Source organism: Neofelis nebulosa, chromosome 15 (genome assembly GCF_028018385.1).
Source record: "Neofelis nebulosa isolate mNeoNeb1 chromosome 15, mNeoNeb1.pri, whole genome shotgun sequence".
NCBI classification, from domain to species: Eukaryota; Metazoa; Chordata; class Mammalia; order Carnivora; family Felidae; genus Neofelis; species Neofelis nebulosa.
The window spans coordinates 71,683,578-71,704,258 of record NC_080796.1 but is presented as its reverse complement, the minus strand read 5'-3'; positions in this window follow the sequence as shown (position 1 = coordinate 71,704,258).

Below are 20,681 nucleotides of genomic sequence, written 5' to 3'. Positions count from 1 at the left end.
CTCCTCTTTACTCAATCGGCACTGAAGAAATCTCTTTTGCTGACTCCGGTCACCCTTTTAAGAGGTGAAATCAGGAAGAGAGGATGGTGTAAGACATTGCTTCTCCTGCAGTGCAACAGGAGAGGGTTAGAATGATTCAAGGCATGGACGAGGGGACGTACCCACCAGAGTTGAGGAGGAGAGAACAAGTCTCCTAATTGCTTCGGGCTAAACTGGCTTGCTCGTTTTTAAAAATCTGGCAAAGGGCACCTGAGTGGCTCAGTCGGTTAAGCGTCCGACTTCGGCTCAGGTCACGATCTCGCGGTCCGTGAGTTCGAGCCCCGCGTCGGGCTCTGTGTTGACAGCTCAGAGCCTGGAGCCTGTTTCAGATTCTGTGTCTCCCTCTCTCTCTGACCCTCCCCTGTTCATGCTCTGTCTCTCTCTGTCTCAAAAATAAATAAGCGTTAAAAAAATTTTTTTTAAATAAAAAAATAAAAATCTGGTGCACACAGGATTTGATATAATGATGAGAAACCGTCCCCTAGTCCTCTTTAATCAACAAGAATCCACATCCTACGCAGAGAGCCCACAGCTGATGCAGTGGGTCTCTACAGTGACCGTTCTACTGTCCTCTGTCTCTTCATTTTCAGTTACCAAGACAGACTTCCTCCCCCACCACCCTGAAGGCCTCATAAGTTGGCTTCGTCATGTTCACTTCCATCAAACTGTTCCCTCAAATGTCACCAGAGTCCCCACTGCTAAAACTGTCAGACTGCTTTTGCCTCTGTTTCCGTCCTTCTCATTCATTTGACACTTCTCGAAACTCTGCCTCCTAGAAACCTGGTCTGACCTTGGTTTCCATGACGCTCTGCTATTTCTCCCTGTTCTCAGGGCTCGTGTCATCATCTTCCCTGAATCTGCTCACTCCACCTACATTGTAATCGTAAATGCTGTTTTCTGCTTAATCCTTGGTCTTGCGTTTTCGCTCTCCACTCCCCACAATGTTCTTCCTCCACTTACTTATTATTTCTATGCTGATTGCTCCCAAATCTCTATTTCCATCAATCTTTTCTTCCAAGTCTACAGCTTCCTCTGGACTTACCTACTTGTGGGCCTTGTGGATGTAATTTCGTCATTTCCAAAGCAAATAAAATATCTCCCCCTCTGATACACAGAAAAAAAGCTCTCCAGCTCTACTTTTCCAACTTCCTCTGCGACCCCACCATCATCCCAGCCGATCACGGTCGGCACGTCGGGTCCACATGTATTTGAAGATCACAATCGGTGAAATTTTCTCCTTACACAAGGTCACAAGTCTGTCCGGTTTCTGGATTCGCAACAATTCCATGTAAGGCTAGGCTACCCAAGTCCTCTATCCAGGATAATAAACAACATTCCCATTACAAAATTTACATGGAAATACAAAGAACCAAGAATGTCAAAACAATTTCAAATAGAACAAAATATTTGTGCTACTTCATCTGAAGTCTCCAGTAATCAAAGAGGCACAGAACTGGCATAAGAGTAGCCACAGGGGCCCCTGGGTGTCTCAGACAGTTAAGTGTGCAACTTCAGCTCAGGTCATGATCTCATAGTTCACGGGGTTGAGCCCCGTGTCGGGCTCTGTGCTGACAGCTCGGAGCATGGACCCTGCTTCAGTTTCTGTGTCTTCCTCTCTCTCTACCCCTCTCCTGCTCGTACTCTGTCTGTCTGTCTCTCTCTCTCTCTCTCTCTCTCTCTCTCTCTGTCTCTCTCTCTCTCTCTCAAAAATAAACATTAAAAAAAGTGAAAAAAAAAAAAAAGAGTAGACACAGCTCAGTGGAACAAAACCAGAGTCTAAAAATGATCCACATATGTAGGGTCAATCGATTTTTGATAAAGTTCTGAGATACCTCAATGATAGTATTTTCTTTTTTTTTTTTTTTTTTTATTTTATTTATTTTTGGGACAGAGAGAGACAGAGCATGAACAGGGGAGGGGCAGAGAGAGGGAGACACAGAATCGGAAACAGGCTCCAGGCTCCGAGCCATCAGCCCAGAGCCCGACGCGGGGCATGAACCCACGGACCGCGAGATCATGACCTGGCTGAAGTCGGACGCTTAACCGACTGCGCCACCCAGGCGCCCAATGATAGTATTTTCAATAAATGTTGCTGGAACTAGAGATCCGTATGGGAAAAAAAAGTAAACCCCAAACCTTACCTCTTACCATACACAGAAAATAACTCAAAATGATTCAAAGACATACATATATAAAAGGTGAAACCAAAAAGTCTAGACAAAATGGTGATAAAATGTTCACAACCGTGGAATAAGCAAGAGTTCTTAGATACTAAACAAAAAGCATACACCATCAAAAAACAATCACAAACTGAATTTCGTCAAAACGAAATCTTTTATTCTTCAAAAAGATGCTTAGAAAAATGAGGAGGAGAGCCACTGATTGGGAGAAGCTATTCACAATACATACGTCTAAACTTGTATTCGGAATATATAAAGAATTCTTAACTCAATACTAAGACACTTCTTACATCGGAAAAAATATTTGGACATTTCACAAAAGATATACAAATGGCTCAGGAGCACATAAAAGATGTCCAATTAGGCATCAGACAAATGTCAAATAGAACCATGAGGTACACACCCACTCACATGGCGAGAATTAACAGTTGAACGCCTAATTTGGGCAGGGAGGGGAAGGAAGGAAGGAAGGAAGGAAGGAAGGAAGGAAGGAAGGAAGGAAGGAAGGAAGGAAGGAAGGAAGGAAGGAAGGAAGATCGCACTGATCATGGCAATGTAAAATGGTACAACCAATCTGTACAACCGTTTGGCAAGTTTTCAGAGAAGTAAACATATATACTGATCTCATTACTCCGTATCGTTCCTAAGTATTTACACAAGAGCAGTTACAACACGCATCCACACAGTGTCCACATCTCTGTACAGATACGTACACGGAATGTCCTTAGCAACTTCATTCCCGGAAGCCGGAAACTGGAAACTCCAATGTTTCTGGTAAATCCATTATGGTATATCCATTTCATGAAATACTCAGCAATAAAAGGAATGAATTACAAACAAAAGATGCCTTAATCTTAACATACTGAATCACAGAAGTCAGACACAAAAGAGTACATACAGTAGAATTCTATTCATGTGAAACTCTAGAAAATGCTGATTTAATCTGTAGTGCAAGAAAACAGATCAGTGGTTGCCAGAACTGTTAGGGAATTGACTGCAAAAGAACACAAGGGAACTTTCTGGGACGAAAGAACTGTTGATTATGGTGGTAGTTACACAGGTGTATAAATTCATCAAAACTCAACAAAACGTATATTTAAAATTGGTGTCTTTTGTTACGTTATTTATATTGCATTGCATGGTATTCCATCATATTATTCCATCATACATTGTAATGTTTTATACCTCAAAGGTGACTTTTAAAAAGACTCTCAGCCACAAATTAGACTCTATCCCTGCAAATCTGTCACCCAGAATTCTTTAGGGGCTCATTAGAATGTGCGAAACACGGGAATTGTCCAGGGCTTGGGAGATCTGGAAACTGATCCGGAATCTCTCGACATCAAAACATGTAGTTTTGGGCAAATCACTTAAAATTATCCTTGGTATCAGCTCTGTGATAAGCAGCAGCCATCCAAGAATTTTTTTTTTTAAGTGAACAAAATGAAGAAAAACACTGAGACAATGAAAGACGAGAGAGACAGAAAGTGCATTTGCAGATTATCCTTTTGGGAAAATGAAAACACCGAAACAGCCTCACATAATGAAGAGTTAGTGCAGCCAATGTTTTCGTCATGAAGATTATATTCCAAATAAAAGAGGGAAAAAAGTTCAAAGTTGCAAAGAAAATGCATTTTTAAGGAAAGAAACTACTACAGAATTTCATACAACAAATCACATCTGTTATTTAAATCCAAGTGAACCTGCTCCCTGGCAGGCAAAGAATTTTAGATCTGCCATTGAGGCCAACCTCCTGAAAATTGGTATTACATGTAAACTGCTCTTGCAGAAAATAAACAAAACCCTGTGGTCTCGCCTCCAGAGAGCCCAAAACAAAAATTATAAGATGCCAGCGACGGATGAAGTGACCGCTTTAAAGCTCTCTCGTTATTAGAACTATCTGAAGGCAGTGGAAGAAAAACACTTGATCGCAGGATGGGTGGAAGAGAATTTGCAAGGCTGGGATTTTAGGACAGGAGCTCAATTGGCAGATCTTTGTGGTTTCCCATCCTAGAACTCCAGATCCCAGCCCAAGATGGACGCAGAAGCAGGTGGGACTAGAGCCCGCCCCAGGAGAACATACGGGCACCCCCAAGACCTCCCAAATCTACTCTAACAGCATCTATAGCAAAACCCATAAAACCCGGTGCCTGTTTCAAGAGTGTGCGATCTTACGACCATCTACATCTCTCCAGATCGGACTGTAGTTCAGAGAAAGGGCAGGTGACATGCACTCTGGTCCCCCCGGCTCGGATAGCTGTCTATAAGAGAAGACCTATAAACTCAGCCATCGTGAGAGGAATCTCCAAGGAAAAGCCTTGTGGACTTGTTGCTTTCCTCAATCTCTTCCTCCGAACTTCCTAAGTATCTCGAGGGAACCAGGAGAGTTAGACTCCAGACAGGTATTAAGGGATCTTATTAAAAATGGGACTCCCGGGGCGCCTGAGTGGCTCAGTCAGTTGAGCGTCCGACTTCGGCTCAGGTCATGATCTCGTAGTCTGTGAGTTCAAGCCCTACATCGGGCTCCGTGCTGACAGTTCGGAGCCTGGAGCCTGTTTCGGATTCTGTGTCTTCCTCTCTCTCTGACCCTCCCCCGTTCATGCTCTGTCTCTGTCTCAAAAATAAATAAACGTTAATAAAAAAAAAAAATGGGATTCCCGTATTTTTCCAAGTGGTTGGTGCTTTGTAATTCCAGAGCCATTTTCTCAAGTGGTTTCTTTCCCTTATCTTTGACTTTATTGAGGGGATGTCATGGGTGTGTGTGTGTGTGTGTGGTGTGCAGGAACTTTCGCCTTTAGAACATGGGGGATTAGTCTGTGGAATATTTCTAAGACATTGGGCGCTTAAGTAAAATTCATTATTTCCCAACAACACTCATTTGTTAATAGGTTCCATTTCAGTAGGATAGCTCACCTTAGTAAATCATAGAGTGAGTATCATAGTTGGATTCCTTGTGGGAGACTTTCTGATGAGCCAGTCATGTTCCCGGTATCCAGAGTTCCTGATCTTTGCCCAGTGCCCACTCATCTTGAAGCATGCAAGCCCCTCTCCCCCATCTCTCAAGAACCTTCTGAGACTACAGTAAATGTTTAATTTTTCCACTTGATCTGTGGTTATTTATCTCTTACCTGCATAGAAGTTATGAAATGGTATAGATTCTAATGTACTTTTACCTCATCCTTTATAAGACCATTCCAGCAGCCTAGGATGGTACATTTAATACACACACACGCACGCACACACACACACACCACACCACACCAGGATCAGGATCAAGCAGTCACATCAACTACAGTGCCTGTTTCCACCCACTGCAGTTAAATGTCCTTAAACTTCCCAAGTATCTCAATGGAAGTCTCAGTAAGGAATTAAGTAGCTCCCAAAGCCTGCTCTACTCGATTCAAACTCAGCAACCTCTTGATCCGGTCTGGACCTAACTTTACGGTGACCTTGCTGTCTTGCCTACGCCCCGACTTTGGAAGTCACTTGAAGCACACTCATAAATACTTTCATCCCCAGTTACCCCCAACGTCTCTGCCCCTCCCCTCCTCTGGGCTTCCCTTGGCCCTGACACAGGCAGTGCCTTCACTGACTCCTATTCCCCCGACATTCTTTGGACATTTTTTTCAACTTTTTTTTTGTTTTTTGTTTTTTTTATTTATTTATTTTTGGGACAGAGAGAGACAGAGCATGAACGGGGGAGGGGCAGAGAGAGAGGGAGACACAGAATCGGAAACAGGCTCCAGGCTCCGAGCCATCAGCCCAGAGCCTGACGCGGGGCTCGAACTCACGGACCGCGAGATCGTGACCTGGCTGAAGTCGGACGCTTAACTGACTGCGCCACCCAGGCGCCCCTCTTTGGACATTTTTAACAAGCTTTCAAGCCCACAAAAAAGTCACAAGTCTAATATAAGCAACTCCTGCGTACCCTTCCCCAGATTCACCAATTGTTTATGTTTTGCCCCGTTTTCCTCATCATCATCCCCGTCAATTAGTTGAAAGTAAGTTGGAGACATCATGCCTCTTTATTCTTAAATACTTCAGTGAGCACTGCCTTACATAACAAAATTAGAGACACTGAATCAGGAACTATGGCGTCTCACCTAAACACGTACCAGCAAAAAGCGAAATTGGGACCCAGAGCTCAGTTTTCCACAATGCCAATGCTTCCTCTTCTTAGACTGGAGAATACCCTATTCCTTCTCGGGTCTTCCCCATCCTCAAACGCTTTCCCCCAAGACCACAAGAAAGACTTACTGTATCAAAGAATAGCAGAATCAAACCCCTCCCTTGCCTTACCTCTCCCCTTACCGTTCCTTCCACCTGATCAAGAACATTACTTTCCACAAAAGGCTGGTCTCTGCAGAGTGACCGATCACCCGATATACAGGGTCATCTAGAAAATGTGTAAATAGTCCCTGCTTTCCATGACCCAAATCACCCATCATACTTTCCCATTGACTATGGCTCAATCATTGTCCCAGGCAAGACTGAGTACCACCTTCTCAAATTTTTAACACTTTTATCTCTGCAAATTTACAGAGAAGTTCCAAGTGCAGCACGAAGAACCAGAACTCATGAGGTTGTTGATACACAGCTCATCGCCTTCAAATACTCCAGTACTCCCCAGAAACAAGGACACTCGCCCACAAAACCATCATCCCAATAAGGAGATTAACACTGATTCACCATCATCTAATTCTCAGATCCCATTCAATGTTTTGCCAAGAGTTCCAGTCATGTTCTCAAAAACAACCCACTGCAGAGTCAAGCTTCGCAATTACGGGCATGGCTCGTTAGCCTCCTTTTTTCTAGAACAGTTCTTTGGTCCGTCTTTGTCTTTCATAACCTGGACGCTCCCAAAGGTTACAGGCCAGTTATTTTGTTGAATATCCTGAAAGTTTAATGTCTTCTAGTGAGTAGACTCAGGTCACGTCTCTGGCAGGACAGGGTAATGCTATATTCCTTCACTGAATGCTATCGACCAGCACGGGATTCTGAATGATGCGGTATCCGAGGACGCTCGATCGGTATAAATCATGGTTCTCTACTTTAAAATCGCTCTCTCTTTTAAATTAATATTTTACAAGGATGTGGTTTGAAACTATCAATATCCTATTCTTCAAACATATTTATTCATCTATATCATTTTAGATTCCTTGTTTACTCTTATTTAATGAGCTGTAATTACTTCCGTTATTTACACGGACCCTCAAATTACTCCCGACGTGGTCAGTGGGACCCTCTTCGATCTGTCTCTGGCGTCCGTTTGACATGTCTCCATTATCCTTGGGTCATTTCCTTCCTTTGTGGCACAAGATACCAGTTCAGGTTCCTCTTACGCTTTCCCTGCCTGAGACCCAGAATATTCCTCCAAGGATCAGCAGTTCCTCTTAGTGACGAACAGCATGTAGGAGGCAAGGCGGGATTTGCTTCCAGGCACTCCAACTGGAAACCTGTTGGACACACGCACCAAAGACCACAAATTCACCGCGTTACCGTGAATTCTCATTGAACGCCACGGGGTAACTCAGGGCTTCTCCACCTCTACATCGAACTCTCCTTTTTGACAGCAAGAAACCAGATGCCCATCATCCTTATTGTTTTATTATATCAGTTCCCTTGCAAGCAAGCAGCTCCCCTCCCCCACTGCCTCCTCCCCTGCAAGGTGGTCTCCTCGCCCTGCTCCACCTCCCAGACCCGGAACTGGCTCCCACTCCCTGCCCTACCCCCATCCCCCTTCGCTGCCCCCTGCATCGCTCTGGGCTGCCCCCCACTTCCCTAAGTATCCCCTCCCCTGAGTGTGTCTGCCTTGCTTGGTCCCATCTAGTGACATAATTCTAAACCATAAATTCTAAGGGAAATTCTAAGCATAATTCTAAATCATAAATTCTAAGGGAAAAGGAGAAGAACCTTATTTCTTTGGGGGTGCTTTTCACAAACTACATGGCAATTTCATTCACAATAAGGAATTCTAAGTACCAGGCATTTGCTAGATTCTCTGGAAAGAATCTTTAATTCCATGGGAAGAAGCATGGCAGAGTGCTTGATCAAAGTGGGCATTTTCCTTCTTTTCCCGCGTCTCTTCGCTTTTTAAAAACCCTACACAAATTTGCATCCCTGCTTGTTTAACTCAACAAATATCCACCGAGTCACCAGTATACGTGAAGCAAAGTGGTGAGCGGTGGGCAGGATCCAGAGAAAGATAAAATAGAATCTTTGATAAGGTTCTGTGCCCGTGTTTAGAGGGATACACAAATACCTGTACCATGAAACAGAATCCTGCGATTCCATAAAACGTCACAATGCCACCGGTTGTCAAATGCTCGTTCTGTGCAAAGCACCACGCCAAGGACTAGGCCACTAAAACCCCCAGCAAGGTGCGTGGTTGTATCGCCGTTTCACGCGCGAGTGACAAAGAGATTCACAGAGTCTGCATGCTTACGTGTTCACATTTGGAAAACGACAGCCCAGGACCTGGACTCCACGTTTGTCCGATTCCGTAACCTTCGCCCTTCACAACTCCGTGGTGTCTAGAAGACGGGAGCGGCCTCTCCCATCAGGAGGTCAGGAGAGGCTTCATGAGGCACATGGCCTAAGAGATGAACTCAGCCAAGGAGCCTTCGAGAAGCAGGGCTGGGTCTGAAAGCTCCTTCGGTTTACAGAGCCCGGATCAGGACACGAAGGAGGTTCGTGGAGGGAATAGGACAACGGCAGTGGACCGGGAAAGCCTCGTGGCTGGCCCTGGATCCCAGGACAGCGAGTCTGCATTTCATCGAAGACACATACGGTAACTAAGCCCGTCGTCGCAACCCCAATATGTGACGTTCAGCTCCAGGGAGAGGGGCAGTCCCTGGACATCCACAGCCCTTTGGAAGAGCCACCCTCTCATCTGCCAAACTTCCACACCGCCCGGCAGGGGAGAGGTGCGCGAGAACTGCACGCGGGGAGCACACCCCCCGAGTGAACGCTGAGGCGGCATCGCCACGGACGGACGGCAGGGCTCACCCCGAGCGGCTGGAGGCGGCAGGGAACATACCACCGTCGGCCACGTGCCGACATCCGAGGGCCCCGGGGGAGGCTCTGGGAGGTCAGGTCATAAGAAGAAAGGGGGAAGGAGGAGAGGCACCTGAGAGAGGTCAGGGTGCTTCCCCGGGAACCCAGAGGCGGCGTCTGCCACTTGCCTGCGTCTCCACAGCCAAGTGCGGGCATGTTTTGAATTGATGGGAAAGGGGAGGGTTTGTGGGGTCTTCATCGGAGAGCAAGTCCTATGAACAGAAGTCTACTTCACACAGAGACGAAAGGGAGAGGCCTTGCACACCCAGCCCGGGAGGCCGGAGCTCAGAAGGCGTTGGCAGAGGCCCTTAGAGAGAACAGGGGGGAGCCCCCCACCTCCAAGGGATGATTGGGCCCCTCCTTGCCGGCAACCAGGTCACGGGGGTGACTCCCTGGCAGCCTCCGTACCTAATAAATAACCCCAGTGCTTTCTTTCCTGGCCAGGCCCCACCTGCCTTCCACCAGGGGCTCTGTCTGTTGGCCCTGGGGGCAGGCTGGAAACTACCGTGCAAATAAAACCCTGGGGAGTCTCAGAGAGCCTCAGGTCTAAGAGGTGAGCCTCGGCTGCAAGTGCGGGGAGAGGGGTACAAGCACGGTGCCTTCTGTACCCCACCCTCTCACTCTGCTGCCAGCACGGCCCCAGGCCCAGAGCAGGGACCAGCCACTGCTTTGGGCGTGGGAGCCTTTGCTCAGACAGGTTGGAAGATGAGGGATGTATAGGTGCAAGTGTGGCAGGGGACGTGGGGACGGGAGGGACAGGCCGCAGGGGGGAAAGACAAGAAATTGCGGAAAACAAGACTGAATTTCTCAGTTTTTTTTTTCCTGTTCACATTTCAGGCGAAGGTTATTTTATCCCTTTCCTTCTCTAACAGACACGAGTGGGAACGTGTTTGTTTTCCTAAGGCAATAATGCTCGTTGATCTTGATCACAGTGTTGGAGAAGCTTCTACAGAACAGCCCCCACACCTCTGTGCTCCCCATGCCCAACGGGCCTCCTCTCCTGCAGCATCCAGAGCAAGGAGGGGATGAACAACGTTATCGGGGTGGGGGGGGGCAGGTGACAAGGTTTTCTCCAAGGTCAGGGGGGATCCCCCGCCCAGCATACACCTGTGCAGGTTGGGATTCCTCCAAGAACATTGCCGAGCTCTGGGTCAACTACAGCCTTGGTGAGAAAGCGGCTGAGGCCGGGTCACTCGGGGGGAGCTCACCCCAAGACTGTCCTTGGGGAAACAGCAGGATCCCCACGGAGGCAGGTGTGAGGAGAGACAGCCCTTTGTGAGAGACACTGGGATCTGTACGTGTGGGACTTTGCCTGGTTCCTCAAATAAGATCGGGTTCGTGTACTGGGGGGTCCACACCGAGGCCAACACTGGCCGAACTAGGGGCTGTGGGATGGCGGGCTGACCCAGCCCCAGAAGTGGAGCCAAAGGTCTGCTCCCGCAGGACAAAGTCACTGGGAAGCAAAGTCACGGAAGTCACAGCCGGAAGGAGCAGCTCTGAAGTCAGTTACCCTTCGTGCCCGCGGGCTAGTGCTGTTTCCTTTGAATTTCCTTTCCTATCTGTCGAGCTGCTTAATGTATAACGGAAGTACAATGCCTCCTAGAATTTGCTCAGTATTTTTCGTGGCCCCAGTATCTCTTATTCAGGGGTCATGTTGAGTTTTTCTATTGTTCAAAAAACATAGGGAACAACCAGGATGTAATAAAACTTTGTTGTAGGGGGAAAAAGTAGAATTCGATCAGTAGAAGCTTTTCTATGTCCCACTTGATGGAATTTATTCTTCTTTTACTCAACGATTTCTATGGAATTTCACTGAAGTCCTGCTAAGTTGGATTTCCCGGTCACAAGTAATAGAAACAGAAAGGTAGAACAGGTCTGGGGTTGCTCCTACTCCATATGAGCACAGCCCCAGATCTGCTCTAATAAAATGCAAGCCTGCAGGGTGCCTGGGTGGTTCAGTCTGACCCCTGGTTTCAGCTCAGGTCACGATCTCACGGCTTGGGAGTTCGAGCCCTGCGTAGGGCTCCGCGCTGACAGTGCACAGCCTGCTCGGGTTTCTCTCCCTCCTTCTCTCTCTGCCCCGAGCCTGCATGATCTCTTCCTCAAAATAAATAAACTTAAAAAAAATTTACAAACCTGACAAGTAGGGGAGCCGGGCTGTCTGGGGCACAAAGTCCAAGGAAAATATTCTTCACGTCCAGTAGCCCCTGGAACACTGTCGGACAGCTGTTGATCAGAACAGTGCTCCCGTGTCATCAAAAACATAGCACACACGCCGAATCCTCATGTCACCTTTGCTTCAAGTCCGTATAAGATTGCCAGGCACTGATGATAAAAGCCAGACATCTCAGCATGGAATACAGGATCCTGCAGCATCTGACTGCTTGTCTGAAGGCTGGGCATATAGGGTGTTCGCCTGCTGACTAGTACGCAGTAAATATGTATTATGCTAAGTTATTAGTCTATTATTGTTGCTGCTGTTTTTCTGTACAGCAGCCGGCACACTGTCATGCTGTTAGTTGGTGCTTAGTGGGAGTCGATTTCAACTTGCAACTCCTCTCCCAAGAGAAAAGAGCAAATGATGCTGGAATGGGCGGGGGTGGGGGGGTGGAGTCCCAGCTAAGAACAGCACAGGCACGTTGGTCCCAGTTTCCAGAGAATGGAGTCGGTAAAGGAAGAATTCTGGATAAATCCAGGGTTTGAACAAGAAACCTGCTGAAACCATGCCAAGGAGGCCACTTAGAAGTACAGGTGAAAAGCAGAGCACGATGTAATGAAAACAGAAAACTCCAGAAACTAGATCAGGTGACATAGAGAGCGGCCACTGGAGCCCACAAAGATTTCCCAGGGGCTCAGAAAGAGCTGCTGCCTGGTTTTCTTCTGGGCCAGGTCCCACGAGCCTCCCCAGCGAGTGGGAAGAGAGTGGGTAGATGGACCAAGACAGCCAGGCAGGTGGTTTGTTGATAGCAAAGGGAGGCCAAACACATCCCTTATCTCCTGACTTAACCACATACTTTCCACGCACGCTACAGCTCCATAATTTTATATTTTGAATACGAAGAAGAAAAACAGGTACGACCCTACCTATTCTATTTAAACAAACGTAATTGGTTTAGTCTATTTAAACAGACGTAATTTTGCAAACCTTGATGCATTTTAGTTTCTCCTCTAAAGCATCTCCCCTGTGCAGCCTCCCTCCCACTAAGCCACATGATAGAGGATTCCAGGGCAAGTGTGCTCTAGGAAGATGAGTTTAGTGGGAAGATAAAACGTTTCCTCTAAGAACACTATCGTAGATAATACGATGCTCACCTAGATCTTGCACTCCTGTTGGAAGAGCAGACTTCTGAGTCCTCTTGCCAGAAGTCAGGACCCTGTTACTAGTTCAGTGACCGTGAGAAGGGTCTCGTGTCACCTCCTTGCAGACATATTCAAGAGGACATGTGAGATCTCCAGAAATTCTCTCCCACTCCCATGGGAAAGTCTAGCAGATCCATTCTGGTGCAGCTACAAGGTGGCACCACCATCGGCCTGGATCCCTAAGTGATGACAATGAGCCCCCCGTCTCCCAGTTTGTACTGAATATGGACTACATTATGTAGAACCTCAGAGACTCCTGGTACGATGATAAAGACCAACCGAAGACAAAGAAGAACACGTTGGATGTGTACCCTGGGCATTCACTCCGAGCTGCCTACCTCATCGCTGGAATTGTCCCGGCAAAGTGAATCTGGTGGCTCGATCTGGTTAGGAAGACGGACCTAGAAATTTAGCTTAGCTTGTGACCTTTGTTTCCAAATGAGAAAGACAAGACACAGAAGATCCCCCCTGTCAAGGAGAAAGCAGACCCTGACAGTCATTAAAGCAGAAAATAGACCTTATTCAGAATTATTGGAATAGGGGAAAGAGAGCTCAGTCCAGAAGCGGGCTCAATTCTGAACGCGGCATGAATGAGGGAGATTGACAGCCAAGGGGCAGCGTAGCAGTGAGGGGGTGGAAAATTACCGAGCAGAAACACCAGAAGTAGGAGGGATTCTGGTACAACCGACCTGACGGGAATCTTGCTGAAGGAAGGCCAGGGTGATCGCATACACACCAAGGGTAGAGGAGGAGGATTCCGGTCAGACATTAAGGCTAAGGGAGCCTCTCTGAACTGACTTGACAAGATTCCTTCCAGAATTGGGTGGATTGCAGGCTCTACAAGGACTGACCCTGAAGCCCAAAGCCAAAGCCTAGTGGAGAAGAGGGCTTAGAGAAGCCTGACTCAAGTCTGCTCAAGGAGACTGTCAGTCCCTCCTGTTATTCGAGAAGACCAGAGACTCCTCCTGTGAACAACGTAAGGCCATTCTTGTTCAGTTGCCTTTTGCTCATTGGGGGCCAGCTGAACGCTCTGCGGGGACTTGGTAGAAAATATCCGCTAAGGGGCGCCTGGGTGGCTCAGTCGGTTAAGCGTCCGACTTCGGCTCAGGTCACGATCCACTGTCCGTGGGTTCGAGCCCCACGTCGGGCTCTGTGCTGACTGCTCAGAGCCTGGAGCCTGTTTCGGATTCTGTGTCTCCCTCTCTCTCTGACCCTCCTGCGTTCATGCTCTGTCTCTCTCTGTCTCAAAAATAAATAAATGTTAAAAAAAAAAAAAAAAAGAAAAAAAAAAAAGAAAATATCTGCTGAATGATACATCCAGCATCAGCTTGTAGACCCTTCCTTAGCCCCAGTAAGCATCCCCCAGGGGTCAGGTTCTGGCTCTCAGTGGATCCAGGTCAGGAGAGGGGAAGAAAACACGGCAACGTTGGTTTGGAGAGTTGGAGGCAGATAGTGGAGAAAATTCGAAGAACTGAGAATTTGGTGAGGGCTGGAAAAATGTGGAAACTGGCTCCAGTCCATTTCACAGATAAAGCCCCAAAGACAATGAACAGGGCTAGAACCTAATAATCCATGCAAGTAGATTACAGTTTTCTATTAAAACAGAAAATTTCTCTATAGTTACCTCCCTTTTTGATTTCCTGCTTATAAAAGAAGTCTGGGTTCATTAGGTTTGGTCTCTTATTTACATAAATGCAGCAACTGACACTGACCTCCTATAAGGTTGTGCGAGTTGCTTTGCTAGAACATTCCATAAGGACTCTCAGACTTTCAAAAGCCTCAGGTCTAGGTACCTGAGCCAACAACTCACCACCTGAATTTCAGGTGGTGAATTCAGGTGGTGAATTCAGGTGGTGAGTTCAGGTGGTGAGTTCAGGTGGTGAGTTCAGGTGGTGAGTTCAGGTGGTGAGTTCAGGTGGTGAGTTCAGGTGGTGAGTTCAGGTGGTGAATTCAGGTGGTGAATTCAGGTGGTGAATTCAGGTGGTGAATTCAGGTGGTGAATTCAGGTGGTGAATTCAGGTGGTGAATTCAGGTGGTGAATTCAGGTGGTGAATTCAGGTGGTGAATTCAGGTGGTGAATTCAGGTACCGAATTTCAGTACCTATAGATACGGATAAATTCCTCTCTTCAAGATCCTCAAAATATCCTAAGCTTGTTGAGCTTAACAGGAAGTGACCTTCCTTACTCAGGTGGTGAGGCTGGAAACCCTATAAGCCAGATACCAAGCTGATCTTTCCAAGAGGCCTCTGTGGGCACTGGTTCCATAACGTCAACCTTAGTCCCTTCATACTATGTGGTCATATCGGATTCTATGTGCCATTTTCAAATATGACATTCTAGCCCAAGCCTTCACATAACCAATGTCACCAATCACATCCTGTTATAAACAGAACATATTCTTAGTGAATTTTCGCAGAAAACATGGCCACGAAAATAAGAACACTCAGTAAGGTTTTCCAAGGTCTGGAGGGAACAGGTAGAGACAAGAGACAAAGGTTTCATTTTTGTTTACAAAATTATAGTCTGATTGTTAGAGGTCTAGGTAACTTCGGAAAAAGAGAAAGGGGGTTCTAACATCTTGGAAACAGATGTTTCCAATTAAAAATCTAGCAAGGCTCCAGGGGTGCCTGGGTGGCTCAGTTGGTGAAGTGTCCAACTTCAGCTGAGGTCGTGACCTTGGGTTTGTGAGTTCGAGCCCTGCACTGGGCTCCGTGCTGATGGCTCGGAGCCTGGAGCCTGCTTCAGATTCTGTTGTCTCCCTCTCTCTCTGACCCTCCCTGCTCATGTTCCAAACTGAACACACCATTGTCTCCCATTAGTCCATTCAGTCCTATGTAATGAATTCTTGTTCTGCTTTATCCTGGGCTGCCAGTTTTATGAGCCCGTCAGCTTCTCAGAGTTCTGGAAATCTTTACGCAGTCCAGTAGCGTGGCCTCAACGTTATCTAAGCAATGCCATCAGAAGCCTGGAAGCCCAGAACGTCTGCCACAGTCCTTTCCACGGGTCTGAGAAGACCAAGCATTCTGACCTGCAGCTAACTGCAAATGCTTTCAGGGAAGAATCAGAGTGAAATAAAAGACATCTGTGAAGAAGATGGACTTGAAGTAGCCATGGATAAGAATATCTGGTTGTTTCTGTGACACACATTTTAAAATAATTACTAGAATATGGCTGATAACATTCTGTTGGACATATCATGGACAGAGTACTGACCAATTTCTAGCAACTTCGTACAATGTCTGAAACATTAATATTTACACATACAAATATAACCTATGGAAAGTTAATCTCTTTCTTATTTGACAACGTCTTTCCAGGCCATCCAACATATCAAGAAAACCAAATGAGATGAACAGCTCTTTTTACAAGGTACGAGAACAAACCCATTGTGATTTTCAAATGTACCTCTGGGAAACCTCAAGGCCAGTTTGAAGCCAAGAAGATTTCGTTTAGGATTGGATTTGGGGAAAGCAAAATTGTCAAAAGTGTAAAAAAACCTTAGCTCTAAGAAGTGATAAGACTTGGTGTTCCTACATAATCAAGAACATGCACCATAAGGTTAACGTTAGCACGGGAAGTTGGTCTGATAAGACCTAGAATCTTTGTTTCCAAGGTGAATTACTTAAGAAGTAAAGAAAAAACTCTTACAATCTACTAAGAACAGGCCAATAATGCAAGAACATTTTGTTATTTTAACAGAGAGACAGTCAAATTCTAGTTTGGGATCAGTTATGTTTGAACTCTTTTTATAACCTTATAAATAAATCCATCCAATCTCCACCAGCTTAACCCCACATAAAATTACTTTTCCTCAAAACCTTCTGCAACTTGCTATATCCAGTGAGAGGGTTCTCCCTGTATTTTTCTTCTTTCTCACCCTGAACCAGCCGCTTAACCTTGAGACAAAATTAGTCTCGTTTTCCTTTAATGAAAACACGTCCTTTACACGTTGCCAATTTCCCTTTGCAAAGAGATTATTTCCCATATCCCATTTTTCTTAGGCATTTTGCCCAAAAGGTTGTTTCCCTTATTTTTGGTAGTTTGTTTTCATATATTGATTATAATTCTTTAGCCATTAACTGTTTTTTTTTTAATGTTTATTTTTGAGAGAGAGAGAGAGAGAGAGAGAGAGAGACAGACAGACAGACAGACAGACTGCCAGCAGGGGTGAGGCAGAGAGAGAGGGAGACACAGAATCCGAAGCAGGCTCCAGGCTCTGAGCTGTCTGCACAGAGCCCGACCTGGGGCTCAAACTCATGAACTGTGAGATCACGACCTGAGCCAAAGGCCAAAGTTGAACACTCAACCGACTGAGCCACCCAGGCGTCCCAACGATTAGTAAAATTTTAGAGAAAACTAGGAAGTAGACCATTGTGAATTGTCACATATCAGCATTATAGCATGTTTTATGGATATACCATCTAAAGTCTGTAGGTACATGCTTCCTCATTTTTCAGTGTTTTAACAGCCTCACGTTTTGCTTCTCTAGACCATGCAAAATTAAGGAGCCGACAGTATCTAAATTTAAGTTTATGTTCAGTAATAAATGTCTCAGCTGTTCATCTTAGAAATGATGGAAGTATTTAATGACTGTTACTTAACTTAGCATAATTTTAAGGTGGTAAGTTACCAAAAGATTTTAGGAACGGTGTTTAGGAAGACATACCGGTAAACGAAAGCAGCCATGGTCTCAAGTGATTTCCCTCGTAAGTATTTGTACAGAACACGCATGTTAGGGAAGCCTCACGAAAGCAAAATAAAACAAAACACTGAAAAAAGCCAAACACTTGTTTTGTTGCTGCGGTTGATAAAGTAATGAATAACAAGCAGGGTGCTTCGACTGAAGCTTTACTACCCGTACATTTGTTTTTAAATTGAATTTATAATTTTTATAATCTTAAACATCCAGTAAATACTACCTTATTTTATTAGTATATCCACGCAGAAGAAAAATGTATGCCCATTTGATACTGCTGACAACTCAGACATAGCTGCTTTTATGGAATCAATGATGAAACTGGTCGCCAAAGACTTGCTCAAATCTCATGTACTTGAGAAGCATCCAGGGTAGTTTTTGTATTTCTGGAAGTTTTGGAAAGATTCATACAAATACTCGTTTATTGCTAAGCTGATTTGAGTGGAGCTCCTTTACAGGATTTTATAAACTAACTTGGTAATACCGTCCAGAAGTAGAAAAACACCACATATGCGTAACATACGTACACATAGGTAGGAACACACAGCCAGATGCAAACAAACTTCTACCTTTCATTCTAAAATTTTAGCCATGAGTCAGGTAAATACAGTAATACAAAAACCTCACTGGCTTATAGCTCTGCTCTGTGTTTTTATCCAAATGGTCTGACAGATGGAACAACTTAAGATTACCTACTCAATGTGAAGCCTAACTATTTCTGCCAATATTTGCAGAGGAGATTAAAATTTTCTTTTGCCCTGATAAGTCATCTTACAGAGGCTCTGGGCTACAGTTTAGGAGAGCGACCGAGGGGACCCCAAGCAACCATCTGGATGTCTCCAAAGTCTGAGTGGATAAAATATCCAGTCTGTTTCCAGTTGGCCTTTTCTTTTCTACCTCATGCAATTGCTTTTAGGGGGCCCCAGAATCCCTGGAGAGTCCTCGTGGGGACAGGGAGCACAAAGTTCAAGCACCTGCAGAGTGATGGGAGCAAAGGTCCAAGTAGGGTTGGACAGAGGAGGCAGGAGGTAGGGGCTTGAAAGGGGACAGATCGAAGGGTTCAGAGGAGCTGAAGGAAATGAAGGAGAAAGGAGTGGACACAATGGGAAGGGAGAGGTCTTAGGGGAACCAGCTTGGGGGGAATCGTAAGTTTCTCAAGGAAGCCACTGAAGTACCATACTATCCTCAGTAAAATCAAGCCGGCAAGAAAGCAAGCAGAGTTAGCAGAACACATAGTCGGCAGGTGCGAGAAGAGAGCTTCAGTCAACTGAGAGGCTCTCACAGGAAAAGCAGCATCAAAAAGAGAAAACAGAGCTCACGGAGATCCAAGGCGGGGCGGGGGTGGGGGGATGTCCACAGGAGTCACAGAATAAATTCTCACTTGACAAAGATCCAGGAGGAATTTTCTAACCCAGGAAGTCAGAAAGTAAGCTCCCACTCAAAACAAAGAGCCAGGAAGAATTCTCCAACCCAAGGAGTCAGAAAGTGAATTTCCCGTTCAAAGCAAAGAACAAAGCTCAGGCGTCAGGGAGTGAATCTCTATTCAAAATAGAGAGTCAGTAAGAAAGACGTCCTGGTAGGTGCCTTGCAGACAAAGGAGACGAGGCCCTTTCACACAGCTTCTTGACTACACTCCGAATCCGAAGAATCGAAATGTGTCAATGGGCTGTCATCTGGAGCACTGGCTCGGAAGCTAGACCCACCAACGAACCGCTGATCATCAATCAGACAGGAATAAAGATGATGCTTCAAAGGTATGCAGGTAGGGCTCGAGTGAGAGGTCCTGGGGTCCAATAATGAATCCAAGCCTATTCAAGTCACAGCACCATGAATGTCAACAACAACAACAACAACAACAAAAAAAAAAAAAAAAAGAAAAGAAAGGAAGAAAAAAAAAACAGTGCCAGACTGTTCTCAAAGGAATAAAAGTAGACCTTATTTAGAACTACTGGAATAGGAGAAAGAGATCTCAGTATAGAACTGGCTCAGTTCCTAATACAGCATGGACAAGATGGGGGGATTTATAACCAAGGAGCAGGGTGGGAATCAGAGGGTGGAAAATTCAGGAAACACCAGGGGAGATTCTGGCTAGACGGACTTGACAGGATTCTTGATGAAGGCATCCCAGAATGAGCAGATATCAAGGGTGGGGAATTCTTTTCAGATGGACTTAATAGGATCCTTTTTTTTTTTTTTTTTATGTTTATTTTTGAGAGAGAGAGGAAGAGACAGAGCATGAGCAGGGGAAGGGCAGAGAGAGGGGGGGAGACACAGAATCCGAAGCAGGTCCAGACTCTGAGCTGTCAGCGCAGAGCCCGACGCAGGACTCGAACGCGAGATCATGACCTGAGTCAAAGTCGGACCCTCGGCCGACTGAGCCACCCAGGTGCCCCTGGACTTAGTAGGATTCTTGTCAAAACTGGATGATGCAGGTCTGACAAGGACAGACAATGAAGCCCAAGGTCAAAGCCTACTGCAGAAGAGGGCTTAGAGGAATCTGACTCAAGTCTGGTCAGGGAGAGTCTTTGTCAGCCTGGAGCCTAAGACAAGTTCAGAAGGCAGGTGCACTCATCAGTAAGCTTCTATGGGACCTTCCTGGAGGGAGGAGGGACGACACCACGAGGAACTGAGGAATCTACTAACGTTCCCTTTTCACACCTGGCACTATCCTTGGCAAGCCCAGGGAAGAGGATGGAACCAGACACTGACTGATTATCCCAAAAGCCTACTGGGAACTTACAGAAATGTGTGTGGACAAGGATTTTTTGAGAATAGGAAAGGCTTACAGACCCGTCTCTGCAAAACACAAGGACGTTCTCAGGGTGGGTCATAGAATTTTGAGATCACATAATCGTTTCATTCATTCATTCATTCATCTAATCAACTTCCTATCTCCTATGTGGCAGGCTCCGTGCCGGGCACAGGGGATACAACGCTGAGCAACACAGACGAACACCTACCCCAAGGAGTCTGGTCACTGGAACAGACTCCTCTGGGTCAGCAATTAACGAAGAAGCTAAATCATGGCTTCTGAGTTTTTACTTGTCTCCAACTTCCAGCTAATGCTGTGTCTTTCCTCCCAACCCCTCTAGCTGGAAAGGAGATTAACCTTTTTCAGCAGTGTTAATTCCCACTGGGAATGTCTATAAGTGAAAATGGTAACATTTTTTTCTCAGCCAACCTGGCGGTGTTAATTGAAATGAAACATCCGGTATTCTTCCGTGGGTGCCTATTATAACGGTCAGATACACGGGCAGCACGAGCAAAGGAAGAAAACCTCAACTGGAGAGAACACTTGCGCCATTAACAATCCGCCAGAAAGACGGAAGGATCCGGACAGCACAGAGGCC